At 42.1% G+C, this 20182-nt stretch overlaps 1 long non-coding RNA gene across 1 annotated transcript in view; it reads left to right on the top strand.

Moving 5' to 3' along the window:
• The window catches only part of LOC122804670, an 84308-nt gene extending 68295 nt beyond the window's left edge, over window positions 1–16013 (top strand). Inside the window, exons 2-3 of the long non-coding RNA XR_006365234.1 lie at window positions 13384–15200; window positions 15322–16013. This is a non-coding gene — a long non-coding RNA (uncharacterized LOC122804670). The remainder of the gene's footprint in view (window positions 1–13383; window positions 15201–15321) is intronic.
• The last annotated feature ends 4169 nt before the right edge of the window (window positions 16014–20182 follow it).

Genomic DNA, 20182 nt, shown 5'->3' with positions numbered 1-20182 from the left:
GGTGTCTTGAAGTTTGCCACCTCTGTCTTAAGAAGTGTGAAGTTGGCTTTGGAGAGATTTTTTACGGTGGTTTCCCTAATGGGGGTGGGGGCAGGATGTGGATGTCTAGGGTGATTAGCTTGTGGTCGGATTTGACCAATGAGGAATTGACCTCTGGTGTGGAACACCAGTCGCTCATGTTGGTAATGGCCAGGTCTAGGATATTGCTGCCCCTGGAGGGGGTGTGGATAAGTTGATCCAAGGTATTGGAATTTATGAATTCAGAAAACGTTGAGCAAAAGAGTTGGTACATGAGTAGTTTTCCCAGTTAATGGTGTGGTAGTTGAAATTGCCCATTATTAGGGTGTTGGGTTGTACCCTAATATTTTCCAGTGTATCAAGAAATGAGGAGTGGGAATCCTGGGGCATGGTGGGGGATCTGTAGCAAGTTACAGTTTGTATTGCGGTCTTGCCCAGAGTTAGTTGCACTTTGATAATCTCGGATGCGTTATGCTGAGCAACTAGCCTGGAGGTGTGAATATCCTTAATGAATATGGACACGCCTCCGCCTATAGTGTTTTGGTCCAGGTTAGGTGGCCAAAAGGTGTGGTATGAATAATAGTCTGGTAATGCAGGGGTGGTCTCTGGAGCCTTGAACCAGGTCTTTGTCACTGTACAGATGTCGATGTTCTCCATTTTAAGGAGTGCCTCGAATGAATGTATTTTGAGGTTTAGACTTCTAGCATTGAGAAGGATTACCCTCAGATTTATATTTTATTTATTGATTTACATTTGTTTACTGGGAAATTCCGAGTGGACGCAGGTCCTTTTTCAGCGGATGCCCAGGAAGAAAAGCTCCACATCATGTACATGATAAATAGAGATACAAAGTTGCAGCAATAGGAAACAACATTACAGGTTGTTGGCTTTAATACAATAACAAGATATTGATTATCAACTGTATATGCAGTAAATGTTGCAACTTAAGATAGTTTCTTGTTGTTTATAATACCAGTAACAAAGTTGTCATATAATACCAGTAACAAAGTTGTCAGACAAGATTTTAAAGTATGTAAAGACAACTAGCTAATTCTGACTGGTTAGTAGTGGCGGTAGTATAGTTTGGTTAAGAGTCTAGGTGCTTGTACCTGTTACGTTGGTGAATTTGTCATTTGAACCTTGCCTAAAAAACGCACTATAGGGGTGACAAGAGCCTTAGCCAGTATCCGGAATCCCAAGGGTGACAGGTGCAGGCCATCTCTGGCAAAGCATCGTGGTCTGTCGATCATGTCATCCCAGGCAGACAGATACTGGATCCCCTTAGAATGACACCAGAAGCTTAGCCAATTGTCAAAGTCAATCATTTTGGCCTTGTACTGTGGTATCATTCTGGGTTTTGGCAGGAAGTTACGCAGGGCTAGGGTCATACCTGCCTGGGCTACAAAATCGGAGGGCTCCTCCATGTCTCTTTTCATGTAGTCTAGAGAGGTACATCTCAGGTCATTCACACCGACATGGACAATGACAGAGTCATATTTGTACTTGTGAAGTGACCTGAGTGCGTGCGTTATGTGGCGGATCCTGGCACACAACAGGCAGCCGACAGCAACTTTCTCGTTGTTTAGCCTGGTGAGTGGAAGATCAGTGTGCCTGACTATGGAGTCACCTATGACTAGAGTGTTGGGTACGTTGTTATGCCTTATAGACTGTGGTTGAGTGGCACACTGACTTTGTGGCCAATCTGTCATTTGGGTTGTGTTGGAGGTTGCTTGCTTTTCTGCTTTGGAGGGCTCTGTTGCTTGAGCAGATTTTTATTGAGAGCCTCTGTGAATGTAGGTGTGTGTTTTATGCTTCTGTGTGTGTGTTTTGGTGGTGTAGGTTTTGAGGGACTATGTGATGAGTGTGGTGTGGTGCAAGTATTTACCTTTTCCTCTTGACTGTCTAGTCCAGTTTTGGGTGAAGAGAGCTTTGCTTCCAGTTTGGCTATATAAGTGCATCTCTCACAGGTTGTAGTGTTCGGTAATAGGAGGAGAGGGTTGTCTGTGTACATGAGACTATTGCTGCATTGCCCCAAGATGCCCAGATTCATCAGGTAGACAGGTGAAAACACCAGGAGCTGATCCTTAGACATGCCTGGATAGGTACTTATTATTAAGTACTAAAAAATGTTTTCCTCTAGACAAGTGAGGAAAGTTGAGTGCTGTAGTAATTTGTAGCTTATTTAGTGCTTACAACGAGTTCTGAACAGGTGCTGAGCTCAAAGAAACAGATTCGAGTGCTAAAACTAAAAAAACTGGCTAGTTCTAAGGGAAAATTTGAAAAGCAGACTTTGCAGCGCTGGAAATAGTTTAACCCTAGCTAAGCGGCGATGCATAAAGTGTCATTTTTTTAATATATTAGTAGCAAATGAGCAGACTGATTTAAACACTTTAACCAATAAAAAGCTAAAAACTAAGCCCCGTTCCAGCAGTCTTCGATCAGTCAAGTTCTAACTGCACACTCCTGCCACTAGGGTGCAGGGAAACCTTCTCCAAAAAAAAGATGGCCTGGATTAGTGCTCAAGTTATACAAACAAAGCTAGATTCAGCAGGTCTGAATTTAGTCTATGTTACAGCAAACAAGGCATACCAATTTCAGAAAGAAACAATTCAAATAAGCAGGCACAATATGTCTTTAACCAGAAACTCCCAGCTCCGAAGGGCAGAATCTACCCTCTCCTCCCACGAGTGCAGACCACACCTTCTTAATGTAAAATAACTGGCCCGAAGCCCAAGTGCTTAAACCAGAAGTAATACACTTTTAGAATAACAGACACTAAGCCTTCAATCAGCAACTCCCAACTTAGAAGGCTGTAAGCTACCTGTCCTACCACAAAAGTGCAGACCACAACCTTCTTAACGTAAAATTGGTCTGCAGCCCAAGTGTTTCAACCAAAGGTTTAGAAGAACAGGTACAGCAAAAGCAAGATAAATTGGGAAGAAACAAATACAGTAAAAGCAGATGAATAAAGTGCAATTTTTATATATAACAATAGAAAACGAGCAAACTGATTTAAACAAATTACCCAATTAACCAGTAAAAAAGTTCAAGGCTGAGCCCTGTTCCAGTAGTCTTCAATCAGACAAGTTCTAACTGCACACTCCTGCCACTAGGGTGCAGGGGAACCTTCTCCAAAGAATATGGCCTGAATTAGTGCTCAAGTTATGCAAACAAAACTAGATTCAGCAGGCCTGAATCTAGTCTCTGCTACAGCAAACATGGTGCACCAGTTTCAGAAAGAAACAGTTTAAATAAGCAGGCACAATAAGCCTTTAACCAGAAATTCCTAGCTCAGAAGGGCAGAATCTAGCCTCTCCTCCCACAAGAGTGCAGACCACAAACCTTAATGTAAAATAACTGGCCTGAAGCCCAAGTGCTTTAACCAAAACTAACACACTTTTAGAATAACAGACTCTGAGCCTTCAATCAATTCCCAACCAAGAAGGATGTAAGCTACCTGTCCTGCCGCAACAGTGCAGACCACAAACCTTAATGTAAAACAACTGGTCTGGAGCCCAAGTGCTTAAACCAAAAGGCTTAGAATAACCATTACAATTTAATCAGGCTACTATCAAGCATTAATAAATGGAGCAGAATAAATACAATTGAGTACTTTTAAGAAGATGATAAAGCAAAATAAAGTGTTTTTTTTTTTTTTTAGGAAAGTGCAAGGAGAGAGGAGGAAGGAGCAGAAAAATTCAAGGTTAAGAACCTAAGTGGGGTTGGCCTTCTCAAATGTTCTCTCTGTATTCAGTAGAGTGAACACCAGACTAGGAGGTGTGTCCCAGATCAAATTTACAGTAGGGGCGGGCAACTGCAAAGCCACCAACTATAACAACACTACAAGAATAGGATGGGAGGGAGGGAGGATAAAACAGTTTCAGGACAGATGAGAAACATAAAACAATGACAGAAATTATATAAAATAATTCAGTCAAGCAAACAATAATTCAGTCAGGCAAAATTATGACAATGCAGAACTCTGAAAGGCTAAAATGCCAAGAAATATGCTTATCAATCAGCAGTATATTTCCAGATTGTTTGAGAATCACACTCCAGCCAGAACACCAGGTGTTGCCAGCAGTGTATCTGATGCTGTTATAAACTTAGAAATCTACAAGAGTAATTGTGCATTGTCTGAAGGAAAGCAAGTCTGAAACTGAAATGTGTGTCATTATTTAGTGACTTTGTTCCTCAGTGATTTGTCAGAAAGTTACAAATTTTATGAGAAATGAAGTCACTAAATAATATGTTTTTCAGTTTCAGACTTTCCTTCCTTCAAACTAATGCTTGTCTACCATATACCAATAGAAAAAAAAGTCTGGCCAATTTTTCTGTTGATATATGCTCTATTTACAACTGGCATGTTGGTTGGGCTGTCCAATCAGTGTGCTAGTTTTTGAATATTAATGGTCAATCATTGTTTAATGATGAATATATTACAGTTGTGTAAGAACTTAAGCACAATAGTAGATGTTTGAATAGATCATTGTTGCATTATATGTACCCATCCTCCACCCCACCCCCATTCTTCTTCTTTTTCTATTGTCCAAAGTGGAATCCTTATATGTTCATAATATTGATCACTGCTGCCATAGCCCTAGCTAAGGATATAACAGCCAGCCAGCTTCCAAATCTTCAGGGCACCCTCTGTGCACCCAGACTGTTAGGCAGCTTGAGGTCAGCTGAGTAAAAGACAAGTTGGGGCACGAAGACGTTTAGAGCTTTATTGAAGCTGAAGAGTACACTCCTCCAAGGCTTTCGAAGACCAACAGTCGGCTTGTGCTTTCCTTTGCTGGGCAGATAGGAAAAAAAACCTTCCATTTTTTTTTAATTTTCTTAACTTTGTTGATGTTTTATTTCTTTTCTCTTCAGGAAAGTTATTTTAAAGCTAGAAGTGTTTTAACTGAATGTCTGGAGGTTGTAATATACTTTTAAATGGAGCGCTTTTTTCTGTCAGTTTAAACGTAGTATAAAGTAAATGAAAACATTTTTTTCATAGGTTCATAGGTGTTTACTAGGCTAAAGACCACAAGGGCCTTTTTAAGCCTAGCCATGCACCCCATATCTCTGACAAGTTCTCTTACCCTTGATAAGTGTAAGCAGGGGCTTGGGAGATGAAACATTTACAAGCTAAGGCCTGGGAGATGAACCATTTACAGGCTGCCTCTCTCCATTAGAGATGCAGGTGCCAAACCAAGGATGAATTTTCTGTTCCCCATCCAATTATCCAAGTCATACTTGAATTGGGTTAGGGAGAAACTCTGTTTCACATGGATGGGGAGCCTGTTCAGAAAAGGGATAGTATCTGGGATGATGCATCCCTGTCTCTCCAGCAGGTCCTATTTATATCACAAGCAAGGTTAGTCTTTAGAATGGGTAATTCTGGTCCTGTTTGTTTTGCAGATATGCAGGAGGTGTGTCAATGTGAGGTCTGACAATACCTTGTATTCCAGGCATAGATCTCCCCTCAACAGCCTGTAGGAGACAGAATACAGGGTTAGGGTCTTGAAAAGGTCTACATAGGACATGCTACTTACACCCTGTATTCTTTTAGTGAGGAACCTCTGTTGACTTTCCAGTTGCTGGATATGCCTGGTTAGATACATACCAAAGGGGGCATCGTACTCTATGATTGGTCTGCTGAATGCTGAAAACAGTGGACCTAGATGCCGTACCTTTGTTTATAAGTTGCACAACACAGAATGATTTTCTCACTACTGTAGACACATGATGGTCAAAGACCAGATTACTTTCTATGTATGTTCCCAAGTCCATGACTACTGGGTCTATTCTTGGGGGTGTGTTGTCAGTATGATAGTTACCATGGCTGGATGACTTCCTGAATGATACTCTTATGCATTTCTTGGCATTTAGTTTTAGTCCATTGTTCTGACACCAGTTATTTGTCTGTGTCAGCCCTTCCTGGAGAACATCAGCGTCTGGGGGGGGGAAATTCTATGACTGCTCCTAAATTGCAATCACTCATTTGCAAATTTAGTCAGCCAGAGACCATTGACATTGGCCTTGACTTCAGAGAAGTAAATGCCAAAAAGGAGCAGTCCCAGAACCGATCCCCGAAGGACTCCACTTGTGACTGGCCTCTTTGTGGAAGTGGACTGCCCAATTCTAACTTTCTGGATCCTGTTTGCCAGCTGGGTATCCACTGGGTGATATAAGGGTTTGTACCTAACCTCTTGTGTATGTCAACGATGCCAGCATGATGTATTGTGTCATATGCCTTGGCCAGGTCAAGGTAGACAGTGTGAACCATTTTGCCATCATCCATTGCTTTGGTGACAGTCTCAAAGAAGTCCACCAGGTTGATTAGGCATGACCTGTCTTTGACAAAACCAAACTGGATATGTTCCAGTGTCTGGAAGTTTCCTATGTCATTATTGATTATTTCCATGATAATTCTTTCTATGGCTTTGTATATGAGACAAGTAAGACTTATGGGTCTGTAGATGACCCGCCTATGTGCAAAGGGATGACTGTTGATGTTCTTCGTGTTTCACTGTTGCAGTCATTACATTTGGGTAATCTGCTGGCATGTTGCCCTCAGTCGGCCTGATTAACAAAGTCTTGGGTCCTGCGTCTGTTGCTTTCCCTTCTTCCATGACGTCAGGTTGTCAGGGGTATAAAACATGCAGCCAACGCCATTACATCAGTCTTTCTTGCCGCGCGGTGCCCGAAGCAGAAGCAGTTCGCAAGTGCTGGTCGGCCGACTCCTGAAATGTTTGTTTTCGAGTTTCAGAACCGAAGTCTTCAACTAAAAGCTAAGTACCCCATTGGGGAGTCTTTTTCTTGGTCCTTACCGATGTCAGTAAAAGTTAATAATTGCATTACTTGTGGGAAGCAAATACCTCATAAGGATTTTCATTTGTACTGTATTCCTTGCCTAGGCCCTGACCACAACATGCCTTGCTGTTGGTTTTGTGCTAAATTTAATCAATGCAGTATTAAACGGCAGTATATTTTTGCTTCTAAATATTTTGGCTCATGATTTAATTATCCAGAAATGTCGTCAGTTAGCAATCCGACTATCGGAATACCTAAAAAATGCAAAGAAAAAGACAGAGACAGGCCGTCAAGGTCCAAAACTGACAATGCTTCTCCTAAGCCAGTCACCAGTTCGCCGATACTCAGTGAGGTGCTTTCACAGCCCCTGATACCCGCTACTTCTGATTCGCAGGCCTCTACTGAGACCCATTCGGAGTCCTGCATGCAGCGAGATGTTTCAATTATGGAACCCGTGGATGTCTCTACCTTAGATGGTTCTGGAGCCGCTTGTGCAGGCACCGGCTTCTGAGGGTGTTTTCAGGCCTACAGATTTGTATATTAGACCGACGCCATCTTCAAAACTAAGGCCAAAATCTAAATCTATGTCTAAAAAACCGATGCCTGGGCCACATGTGCAGGCCCCTATGCCTAAAAAACAAATTATCAAAATGGCTGAAGATTTAATTACTCTGATCAGGGGTAGCCAACCCCCCCCCCCCCTTCTAAGAGGCCTAGGCAAGACATTGATTATGAATCTTCTGAACAGGATTCTATTTCTTCTGACTCTTCTAATGAACAGGATTTGTCTGTACCTACTTATGAGGATTCTGATGCAGAAGATTCCATTCCTTCTGCTTCTCCCCCTGAGGATTTTTCTTTTGGGGAAACTTTACATACCTTAAGGGAACATTTCCTCTGGGAAAGTCAGGACTTCTCTGAATCTAAAAAGAGACTTGGGGATTTTCTTCTTCTTCCTCAGCATAGGCCTTTAGCTATACCTTCTGTTCTAGACATTGTTGATGATGTTTTTTCAGAATCTAGTATGGCTCCTGATTCTCTGCCTCCGGCTCCTTGTAAGCCAAACAGATGCTACAGGGTTCCTGACTCCCACAAATTCCTTTTCAAAAATCCTATTGCAGATCCTGAAACCATTTCTCAGGGTCCCAAGGGCATTAAGGCCTCTTCTGCTAAAAATCCTACCCCTTCTGATAGAGATTCCAGGGCGCTGGATAGATGGGGTAAGAAAGTTTACACTTCTGCAACCTCGGCAATCAGGGCTTTAAACTGTCAATTTCTTATGCTTAAATATCAACAGCATATAATGAGGCTGCTTAAACAGAAAATTATGTTAATTTCTGACTGTGTGGAAAATAATGATTTACAGGATTTATTGCATTCAGCTGAACAAGTTGGAAAACATACTTTGCAATGTGGTTTTGATTCTTTGGAGGCCTCTTGCAGGGCTGCTGTAACTGGGTCTGTGCTAAGAAGGCATGCTTGGCTCAAAGAGCAAACTGTGCCTGATCATGTTAAAGCAAAATTGTTGGATGCTCATTTACAACAGGACCGTCATTTTGGTAATAAGGCTGAAGAAGTTTTAAATATGGAAGATAAAGCTAAATCTATGCAAACTGTGAAAGATTTCTTACAAGTGCAACCTCCAAGATTTAGTAGGCACTGGCCTACTAAGAACTGGTCCTTTCCAGTTCCTTCGAGAGCCACTCAAGTCTCAAACCCAGACATTCCAAGGGTTCCAAGTGTCAGTCACAAGGGACTTTTAGAACAAAACAATGGGGTGCCTCTTCCTCCAAATCTGGAAACAACAAGGCACCTCCCTATGGTAAACAGTCTCAATGACTTTCCTTTACACTTACCAAGCACTTACATTTTAGCCACCCCTTTGGGGGGAAAACTGGCACTTCATGCAAGAAACTAGCAACTTGTAACCCAGGACAAATGGGTTTTAAATATAGTATCTCAGGGATACAGATTTCATTTCCACATGTTGCCAATCCCAAACGGATGGCCAGACCTGCCACCAAATCAGTGGGCAGAGGCCCAGAAACAAGTACTGTCCCTCATGAACATAGGGGCTATTCAGCCAGTACCAGAAGAGGAAAAGGGACAAGGTTTCTATTCAAGACTATTCCTGGTACCCAGAAAAGACAAATCATGGCGTCCAATTCTGGACTTATCTACTCTAAACACATTTCTGGACATTCCAAAATTCATGATGCTGACTCTTCAACAGTTACTACCTATGCTAGGCAAAGATGCCTGGTTGGTAACTCTAGACTTAAAAGAGGCTTACCTGCATATCCCAATCAGGGAATCTTGCGTAAGATACCTCCGCTTCAAGGCAGGCTACTTGCATTACCAGTTCTTTGCACTGCCTTTGGCTTATCTACTGAGCCTAGGGTCTTCACAAAGTGCCTGGCCCCAGTAATTGAATTTTGCAGGCAAAGAAATTTTCAGATATATCCATACCTGGACGATTGTCTAATTCAGGCAGACAAAACAGGGACAATCTTCTAAAACATCTGGTGTTTGTAAAAAGGTTTCTAACTTGTCTAGGGTACACCATAAACGAAAATAAATCACAACTGGTGCCCTCTCAAAAAATTACATTCCTGGGTGCAAGCTTGAATACAACTGCACCAGATGGCTTACCTTGCACCAGAAAAGCAAATTCATTTGGTAACTTATTTCAAACAAGTGGCCACAAAAACCCTGCTATCTGCAAGACAAATTCTGCAAGCCTTGGGGTTCATGGCCTCCTGCATTCTTCTAATTCCATATGCAAGACTGCCTATGAGGAAACTTCAGAGGTTCTTAAAAAGTTTATGGAGTCAGCATTGTCACAGCCTGGAAACAATGATTCCTATCATACCTTGCCTGCAACTAGAATTTCTATGGTGGGCAGTGGCCTGCCACCAAAACAAGGGACAGCCATTCACTCCACCCCCTGCCGCCCAAACCCTAACTACAGACGCATCAGACTATGCTTGGGGGGGCTCATCTGGCAGGGAAGTGCATTCAGGGCAAATGGAGCCCAAATCAAATGCACCTTCATATCAGTCAATAAGAGATGCTAGCTGTACAGAATTCACCGACAGCCTTCAAGGGCTACCTTCATTCAGGACAATTAATGATAAAGACAAGACAACACCACAGTTATGTGGTATATAAGCAAGCAGGGGGGTACACACTCCTACCCCCTTTGCAGACTAGCCATGGCATTGTGGAACACGGCTTTGACCTATCAAATACAACTACAAGCTCAATTCCTGCCAGGAAAGCTGAATACTCTGGCAGACGAACTAAGCAGAAATCTCATGGACCCACACGAATGGAAACTGGAACCACGGATTTTCAACATGTTGACACGCAAATGGGGGAGTCCAAACATAGATCTTTTTGCCTCACCCCAGAACTATTGGACTAATTCTGCACAAGAACTCATCACAAAAAAGCCTGGAAAGTGGATGCTCTGTCATTCAGCTGGAAAAACCTATCAGTCTATGCTTTACCCCCTCTGCCTCTGCTCTCCAAAGTTCTACTAAAAATCAAACAGGACAAACCAAAAATTATTCTGATTGCTCCAGACTGGCCTCGCCAACACTGGTATCCACTCCTGCGCAATGTGTCACACCTTCCACCATGGCACCTGCCTCAGACACCTTACTTACTGTCTCAGCAGAACAACCAAATTCTGCACACTCGGCTCCAAACTTTGAATCTTGCAGTGTGGCTAATCACCTAAATTCATCCTTAGCATCCCTCAGCAAATATGTGATGGATGACATTTTGGAGGCGAGAAGGCCTAGTACTAGAAAATCTTATGCTGGCAAATGGAAAAGACCGTGTGCCTGGAATCGGTCACAAGGAATAAGCACAGCAGTGCCCAATATTCCTCAGATTTTACAATACTTAACTGAGATGCTTCACAAGGGCCTGTCCTTTTCTTCCATAAAAATCCATGCCTCAGCCATTTCAGCTCATTGCAACACAGAACCTCCCCTCTTCTCTCATTCTCTGCTAAAGCAGTATCTCAGAGGGGCCAAAAACTTAAGACCACCCAGGAGACCCCAACCCCTGCCTGTGACCTCAATTTTGTATTGGAAAAACTCACTCTCCCTCCTTTCGAGCCAGCCGCTACTGCAGACTTAAAATTTCTCTCCTGGAAAGCAGCTTTCCTTTTAGCAGTCACTTCAGCTAGAAGGATTTCTGAATTACAGGCTTTTGTGGCAGTGGAGCCTTTCATTATTTTTCATGCGGACATGGTGTCTCTCAGGACCAATCCATCCTTCATGCCTAAGGTGGTATCCAGTGTGGTTCTTAATCAGACCATTCATTTGCCAACTTTCTTTCCCAATACTCAGAACAAGGGGGAGCAGATTCTGCATTCATTGGATGTACACAGACAACTTAGATTTTACTTAAACAGGACAAAATCTGTAAGAAAATATGAACAACTACTGGTGGCATTTGCTGCTGGGGCAGAGGGAAAGGCTATTTCAAAGCAGACTATTTCCAAATGGATAAGCCATTGTATTTGTTTCTGCTATATGCACCATGGTAAAAACTATCCCCCAGGGCTGCATCTACTTCTACAGCCTTTCTCAGAGGTGTTCCTACCAGAGATATTCTAGAAGCTGCTACCTGGAGCTCAGTTCATATGTTCACCAAACATTACCATTTACCTTTCTTCTCTAAATCCAGAGCTGGTTTTGCCACTGCTGTCCTGCAGGGTCTTATAGCTGGTCCTAATGCTGTATAAATCCATCCTCCCCAACCATAGCTTTGGGAATCTACCCAAATGTATTGACTGCAACAGTGAAACACGAAGAACATAATACAGTTGTGTACACTTACCATAAATGTAGATGTTCGAGTGTATTCACTGTTGCAGTCCTGGTTACCCTCCGTACAGCCCCCTGTTTTTCTCTTAATATTCACCTACTTTCTTTTACTATACTTAAAAGCCTTTTTGGTGTATTTGCTTTTGTTTGGAGGTATATTTTTTGTGTTTTTTTAATTATATATATATATATATATATATATATATATATATATATATATATATATATATATTGCTCCCCATTCGGGGGGCACCTGACATCTGGGGCAAGAAAAACTGATGTAATGGTGTCGGCTGCATGTTTTATACCCCTGACAACCTGACGTCATGGAAGAAGGGACAGCAACCGATGAACCGATGCAGGACCCAAGAATGTATTAATCAGGCCGACTGAGGGCAACCTGCCAGCAGATTACCCAAATGTAATGACTGCAACAGTGAATACACTTGAACATCTACATTTATGGTAAGTGTACACAACACAACTGTACTTTCTCCATTCATGAGGCATGAAGCCTGTTTGGAGACTGCAGTTAAATGGCCATCCAGAGGGCCTGATAGGTCATGTTTCATGTTATTTAGAAGGCATCATAGAATATTGTCTGGGCCCATTGATGAGGCCTCAGAGAGACCATTAAGGGACCTGTTCCCTAGAGATAGCAGAGGGAGTTATATTTAATGGTATTTCCTGAGGGAAGGTTGAAGATAAAGTTGGAGCTGAATTTGTCATCCAGTATCTTCTGTCTCAGTATGGGTGGCTCCACTAGCATTGAGCTCTGCACATTTCTCTGTGGACAAAATTGTTTATTTTTCTTTTGTGGGGCTAGCATAGTTTTCTAAAGTACTTTTTACTGTCAAAAAAGTAAGTTTTCTGGACTGGTATTGTGTACTGACAATTGTTGCTTGTCTTCCCCAGGAAAGAGACACTGTTTTGGGCTTGACCATAGAACAGACTACTGGGTCCCATGGTTATTCCTTCTTCCATCCACAAAAAAGGAAAGGTTAAGCAAGCAGCTTTTGCCACCACAGCGGGCTAGCAATTTGCCTCAGTTGCAGGTGGTGACTCTGCTGTGGCCATTTGTTGCACCTCAGACAGCTCATGTTTTACTTAGAATCTGTCTGGTGTGGCACCTACAGCCAATATGGACTGGGGGGTAGCCAGGTCCTCTGCAGCTGTTGGGGTCCCCTCAGTGGGCAAGGGAGAGGGAACAGGTTTGAACATCTGGTATTATGGTGAAGTTCAACTTCCTTAACTGTACTTAGTGCAATCTAAGAATAAATCTATCGTAAGAGGTTCCTCTCACAAAAAGCAAGCCAGATGGATTCCTTGGTTAAGACTAACCTAGAGGTCCTGTTCTTCCACTTATGTTATTTATGGATAAGCATTATTATCCTGTATTATTTTCTTCTTTTAAGCTTTCTTGTTCCTTCATTTTGTAATGTTTTTACTGTGTTGCAGTTGACAATTGAGGTCACAGACAAGAGATTTTTATACATAATCCTTTTTAAGGCAATTATGTAAATATGGCTTGAGGAATATTGTAATTAATGACTGAATGTTGCTTCATTAATAACCGTTATAAAAGTATTGAGTGTTGCTGTCTCAAGAGCAGGCTGATGTTTATACTTTGGTAATAGACAAATATGAAATGATAGTTAAGCAAATGCATAGAAGAGTTCTGTGTTATAAAAATACTGAAAATGTATGTCTCTACTTCTAGACTGAAGCTGGTCGCATTGGATTAGAAGGCAGCATCTGTGAAGATTACTATAGAATAAGACAACTTTTGTATGAACAGTATGCCATCGTATAGCAGAATGCGAAAAGAATTCAGAGATAGAATCCTGATAAAAGTTGATCTTCTTGTGAACTTTATAAAGAAAGCTCCATTTTTTATTTTTACAAGCTGAACTTTTTAGTAAACTTTGGAAAGTACAGGCATTGCAGTGAATGCTACCAAGTGCAAGTGTTCCACTGTTAAGCATGTTGATTTGTAAACATACTCATAAAATGAGTTCAAACTGCATTCCATTCTTCAAAGTGATTGTTACTCAGCATAGTTTATTTAATTTCACTGCACAGTGAAGAACCATCTGACTGTATTTTTGGCTTTCTTTTAATTCTTGTATGAATATGTCTGCAGAAATATATGCTGGCTTCATCTGCATACAAATGTATGAAAGTTGCTTTGGGTTCTGCAGCAGGAACACAGTGGGCAGATCTGTAATGCCAAATGCCAGTTTGACCTCCAGTGCAGTGGACTGCCAGCCTGCTGTGTATGTCCTCTTTAAAACTAGGGACCTGAGTGACCTTAAGTGTACCAGCATGAACACTGTGTCATCCTTATAAAAGTCATCAAGGACCTGAAGTTGTAGTAAATTGTAACTTATTTGAGACCATATTAGTCTGTTATAAGTAAACCAGTATGAATGTACATAGAAAATGTGACAAGGAATATGCTTTCCTGACTGTGGAATTTATACTTTCCTTTAAGGATGCCTTTTTATATCTCCTTACTTGTACTGTGTTGATTCAGCATTCCACCTTTGTTGGATTTAACGTTCCACAGATGATGATGATCATGTTACAGTCAAGTTGCATTGATGGATGTCATTTTTGTCTTAATCATCAATGAAATTATAGTGGGCTTCATTTTCCAGATGTTAACATTTTGTAGTTCATGCTTGAAGAGTTTAAAAACAAAAAACATTTTAGCAGTTTATTTTTCCCTTGTTTTATGTAAATGCTGTTTTTTTGATAGACTTGGATAGGACATAAACATACCACTTAAGTGGACTCTGTAAACTGTAAGTCATTGTCCTAGCTTGTCTTTTCATGTTTTAATAAGCGACATACCAAAAACATGCCCCCCCCCATGAGGTACTAAGTTTATTTTCAGACCACAGTGTTAACGGATGCAATTTGAATTTACTATAAAAATGAAATAGCACATGCCTAATTGGTTTTCTTTCTTAAAATTGTTGTATTTAAAAAAAAAAGTTAGAGAACAGTCTGTATTTTTTTTGTTTATTTTCACTGGTATTTGAGGAGATAGAATGTAGTAGTTAGGAATCCTTTTATGATGATCTTTAGGAATCCTTTTATGATGATCGTGTGACTTTATAAAAATTTTAAGCGTTGTAGCTCCTTGTAAAAAGATGTTAAAAGCACAGTGTTGTAGCTGCTTGTATAAACATGCCAAAAGCGCAGAGTGTATCAGAGAAGCGGAAACAGCAGGAGCCATTTGTAAGCTATTGGTTGCATTTTAATTTGTAAAGCATATTGCTCTTTACTGATGAACAGCACAGTGATGCAGCAGCTAGCATTATTGCATCATAATATTTGGTTCTTTAGTTTCACGCTCAGCTGTAGTGCCTTCTTTGCAGAGTCTGCACATAGTCTCTGCGTGCCCATGGGTTTTCGCCAAGTGCTCTCTTTCCCTCCCACATCTCAAATACTGGTGTGTAGGTGTGTATGTAGTATGTCAGCATGTGTGATGCGTGTCCTGCAATGGGCATCTCAAAGATTGGTGTGTAGGTGTGTGTGTCCTGCGTGTCCTGCAATGGGCATCTCAAAGATTGGTGTGTAGGTGTGTGTGCAGTATGTGAGTGAGTGTGCTGTGTGTCCTGCAATGGGCATTTCAAAGATTGGTGTGTAGGTGTGTGCGCAATATGTGAGTGAGTGTGCTTTGTGTCCTGCAATGGGCATCTCAAAGATTGGTGTGCATGCAGTATGTGAACGAGTGTGCTGTGTGTCCTGCAATGGGCATTTCAAAGATTGGTATGTAGGTGTGTGCGCAATATGTGAGTGAGTGTGCTTTGTGTCCTGCAATGGGCATCTCAAAGATTGGTGTGTAGGTGTGTGTGCAGTATGTGAGTGAGTGTGCTGTGTGTCCTGCAATGGGCTGCCCCCCCTCCCCCCATTTAGGATTAATTCCTTAGCTTTGCAGTCAGTGAATGCAGGAATAGTTAAATTCCTCAGAGACATCTAAAAAGGAGATTGAATGAATCTGTCCATGTTCGTGTTGTTTGGAAGAAGTGAGAGATGTTCTGACTTCTCTTCAATCTGGTAGGATGACAAGGCAGTTAAGCATAACTTTGTACTGCTTTTTTGTCAGGATGAGAATGCAAGAATGAGTCAGTTTCATCTGTTAGCACTTATTTGATCACAATACCTGTGAAATTCTACTTTTTTAGACTAAGATCACTGACATCAGCTTGTGTTTGCTGTCCAGAACAAGAAGAAACTAAGTTCTTAAACCACCTTTTGGAAGTAAATGGAAGTCTTCACAGTGCTTGGCACATTGAAATATGACGATGTAATATTAAACTACAGTGAAGTTTAAAATAACCTTTTGTTGTAGTTGCAGGAATCAATTTTTGTGCACAGTATGCACTGTATTGTAGTGATTAACTTATTACATACAGTTGTTTAAAGAAGAACTGTTCTAATGCCTGCCAGCATTTCAGCTTTTCTGATTCTTCTTCTGCACCAGTAATACAGACTAGAGCTATAATTAACTCACCATCTGTCTGTAGTTCTCTTTACAAATATAAAAGAGGGTCTTCTCTCAAGTGCAGTGGACAGATGAGAGTTGTGCAGTTTATCTGGTAGCTTTTTGATTCTGCTAGTGACTTGCCTCTTTGTGAAGGTAGACTCCCCTATCCTAACTTCTTGGGTCCTATCTGTAATAGCTGTCTTGATAACCGTTGAGTGACATAGGAGTTTATACCATGGTTTGTCTACAATGCCTGAGTCGGGTATTGTATTGAATGCTTTGGCCAGATCAAGGTAAGTAGTATATACCCTTTTGCCCTCATCCATTTCTGTGTTGACCTTCATGAAGAAGTCCACCAGGTTAATTAGGCATGATCTGCCCTTGACAAAACCAAACTGGGATGGATCCAATGTCTGGAGGTTTCCTATTTCATTATTTATCATTTCTATGGCTTGTGGGTCTGTAGTTACCAAAATTTACATATGTCCTGCCTTTGTGCAGAAGGATGACAGTTGCAGTTGTCCATTCACTTGGTACAAAGTCTGTTTTAATGCTGCTGTTAAATAGTCAGTCTGATGTCATTTTCATTCATTCCTCAACCTGTGGGTCTCACTTCTGACTCGGCTGCTTTCCAAAGCTTCTGACCACGTTGAAGCAGAGTGGCTTTTGGAGCCGAAGCCTAGACATCCAGGGGATTGACTTCGACTCCAAAGTTTTCAAAGCCGTTGCTTCCCCTCAGAGTCTTGGCATTCTACAGATGTCAACTCCCCCTTCAGAGCGGACAGCTGGTGAAGATCGAGTGTGTTCTGCCCTGACAGCTTCCGCTCCAGGGAAAACATCGTCATTGTCTCCGGGCCCATATGCCTTCGACGTGGTGAAGAGGGTTCTGTCCTTATCAAGGAGATCCTCTGCTCCAGTACTTTTGGATCCACCCCTTACCGCCTTGGATACGGTGTCTGCGACCCCATGTCTGCCACCTCCGGGACAGCCAGCCCAGCAAAGTCTCCAAGCCATTCCAGTCTTGGAGCTCCAGGCCTCTTTCGATACCTTCCCCAGAGCATCCCCCAAGGAGGTACCCCAGAAGAAAAGGTGCAAGAGGAAGCACCTGGATTCTCCACAAGAATCCATCATTGAAGACACCGATTTCGGGGAAGGGGAAGGGTCCCCGAGTTCTCTACCTGAGGATGTCTCCTTTGGAGACAAATTAGAAACTTTTGCTAAAAAGGTGGCTAGTCTACCCAAAACCCTACCCAGGAGGAAAAGGTGTTCTTGGAGGCATTTGAGTCCAGTTCATCTACATCTTGGGTGTCCCCCTCCCCGCTGATGCACTCGTCAACCTAGTATCAACCAGGGAGTGGAAGGAGCCGGGCACTGTAGAATCTATCCCCAGATGTGCAGATAGGATTCGTAGTGCCCATTCACACTGACCACATTGATCAAAGGGATCCCAGTCTATGCCATGGTTGTTGTAGCAGCCACCAAAAAGGAGCTTGCTCAGGAAAGCTTCAGTGGCCATCCCCCTAACAGACAATCTAGGGCATGGACAGATTTGGCAAGAGAGTTTGCACTTCGGCCCTTTTCACCCTACAAGCACTAGACTATCTTTCTCATTTTTACTAGGCTACAGAGGGACTTATGAGGTAATTCCTCCAGACACAGCTCCAGACAGAGGTTTTACCAGCTCTGTCCCCCACTAGGTCTGTGATTCAACTTTCTCCTTTCAGGCTGGTTGCTCCTTCTCTGATCTGACCTCCTGCTTCCAAAGACATGCATCTGGACTGTTTTTCCCTGGACCTCCACTGAAAATAGGCTCTGTCCTAGTCAGACTTTCCCAGTAAACATATGTTAAATAAATAAATAAATGAAAATAATTTAATCAAATAACTCTGTAGCTCTTCCCCAGAGTCCATATCTGATGAGGAACGGAAGGTCTTTTCCTTCAGAATGGTCACTCTACAATCAATTTTCAACACATCCATGAGGTTAATTTCCCATGCTGCAGAGGGCTAGTCAAGGGCTGCTGGTTCAGGTATTGCCATTAGCCATCATGTCTGGCTGCGGCTGTGTGACTTTGCAGAACCTTTCAAGGGGTTATTCATCAATACATCCTTTGATGGATCATCATTGTTTGGGCCCACTGTCAGAAGACACATTCCCATAGCAAGATAGATTTATTTATTTATTTATTTTACATTTATTAACCAGGGGTGTCTGACTGGGCCAAAGGCCCTTTTTCAGCAGAGGCCCAGGGAGAGAAGCTCCACACAGAAAGACAATTACAGATACATTTAGATGTTTAAACTGCATCACAGTACATATAAATTTACAATAGACATGTTTTTACAGTAGTATGAAGACAGCACAATACAGGGGAATCAAAAAACATGTATTAATAATAAGAATAATTAATAAATTTCATGGTATCCAGTTGTGGTTTGGAACACAATACAAATGCATGCATAGTACATTAGATCATTTTTGCAGTAGTATGAAGACAGCCCAATACAGGGAAATAAACTTTCATTAATAGTATAAATCATTGCATAGTTTCATGGTAACCATTTGTAATTAGAACAGTGGTAGCACTAGTTAATGTCTTTGTTTAAAAGTAGTAATTATTTAACTTGATGGGGTCAGTGTATGTGAGTGAGAATTTGATAAGGAAGATGGGCATAGTGTATGTTCCTTGTCTGATTGCTCTAGCCTGGGGAGCAGTCATAGCACAGCCAGCTTTGCTGCAGGTGTTGCCTGATAAGGTTTTTAAAGGAGGCTTTAGAGGATGTGTTTTGTATGCTAATGGGGGATAGAAAGACCTTGGCAGCCATTGGAATCCGATATTCTACCCCACAAAGATCCTTCTCCAGGAATCAGAGTGGTGGTAAAACATTGTGGTTCAAGAAGCCTCAAGGTCCTTTTCAGGAATCCCAGGGAGACCTTTCCCCCAGGGGCAGAGGGAGAAACAGTAATAATGGTAGATGCCGCCCACGCGGCAGAGGGGGTCCGCAAAATCAAGGGTCTTGAGATTTGTTCACAGACAGACCCTTTCAGCACTCTGAAGGATTGTGCAAGTGTCCCTTTCTGGAGGCAGTTGAGGAGGGCTTATCCTTGCACCCAGAAGCCTTGATAGCAATCACAAATGATATGTGGGTGCAAAGGATCAATCATATCCAGAGGCTATTCCATTCCCTTTTTAAAACATCCCAAACCAAACAGATCCCTCCCAGAGTCCCTTTTGGAATGTACCTTACAAGACATCTACAGCAGCTGGAAAGGCCACAGAAGTACCTCACAAAGAGGATTACTGGCCTCAAACAAATGCCCTACTCTGACCACCTCAAAAACCTCCAGCTTTACTCCGTAGCATATCGTCTACTCCGAGGTGATCTCTGCCTAACATATAAAGCTATGTCAAACCCAGAGCTGTTGGACATGCTACACCTAAAGAAATCCCAATCCCTCCGAGCGACATGCTCTAGGGACCTAAACCTTGTCACCACAATAAGCAGGACACGCTGGAGGGATAGATTCCTGTCCCAGAGACTTCCTATACTCTGGAACAAGCTACCCATCTATGTCAAGCAAAGTTCTTCATTAGCACTCTTCAAGAAAAATTTTGATGAGTGGATGGGAAATAGGAAATACACCCCGGGGATCACTTCTGTGTCTCTGCTGGACAGTGGCACAGGAAAATAACTTTCTTGGGTGGCATAAGCTATGGAACCTTTCTGGCTAGGCTTACATAGGCCCTTGGGCCGATCGCCTAGTACCTACCTATGAACCTATAAGATGTTCCACCCAATCAGAGGGAATCAGCAGCTTTGGAGACTGCAAAGCTACTACACAAAAGAGTCATCCAGAAGTTCCTCCCAGATCGGATCAGGGATTTACTCAAGATTCTTTTTAGTACCAAAAAAAAAGAGAGGGGATCTGAGGCCAGTATTAGCCCTGACATCCTTGAACAAGTCAGTAAAAAACTCAAAATTCAGGATGGTTATGGTCCAGTCCATTCAGAAGGTATCTC

Source organism: Protopterus annectens, chromosome 6.part0, assembly GCF_019279795.1.
Source record: "Protopterus annectens isolate FY-2018-M chromosome 6.part0, PAN1.0, whole genome shotgun sequence".
Taxonomy (NCBI): Eukaryota; Metazoa; Chordata; order Ceratodontiformes; family Protopteridae; genus Protopterus; species Protopterus annectens.
This window is presented reverse-complemented; position numbering and strand designations above follow the sequence as displayed.